Below are 380 nucleotides of genomic sequence, written 5' to 3' on the forward strand. Positions count from 1 at the left end.
TGAACTCTTGGGAAAAGCTAGTCAATGCCTTCCTGGCAAAGTTCTTTCCACCTCAAAAATTGAGTAAGCTTAGAGTGGAAGTCCAAACCTTCAGACAGAAGGAAGGAGAATCCCTCTATGAAGCTTGGGAAAGATACAAACAATTAATCAGAAAGTGTCCCTCTGATATGCTTTCTGAATGGAGCATCATAGGTATTTTCTATGATGGTCTGTCTGAACTGTCCAAGATGTCTTTGGATAGCTCTGCTGGCGGATCTCTTCATCTAACGAAGACGCCTACAGAAGCTCAAGAACTCATTGAAATGGTTGCAAATAACCAATTCATGTACACTTCTGAAAGGAATTCTGTGAACAATGGGACTAATCAAAAGAAAGGAGTT

General features: G+C 40.5%; 1 non-coding gene across 1 annotated transcript; it reads right to left on the bottom strand.

The window, feature by feature from the left end:
- Window positions 1-65: 65 nt before the first annotated feature.
- LOC127739808 (small nucleolar RNA R71) lies at window positions 66-173 on the bottom strand. The gene has a single exon (XR_008000550.1). It is a non-coding gene; the product is annotated as a small nucleolar RNA R71 (small nucleolar RNA).
- Window positions 174-380: the final 207 nt, after the last annotated feature.

The sequence above is a fragment of the Arachis duranensis genome, chromosome 6 (assembly GCF_000817695.3).
Source record: "Arachis duranensis cultivar V14167 chromosome 6, aradu.V14167.gnm2.J7QH, whole genome shotgun sequence".
Classification (NCBI taxonomy): Eukaryota; Viridiplantae; Streptophyta; class Magnoliopsida; order Fabales; family Fabaceae; genus Arachis; species Arachis duranensis.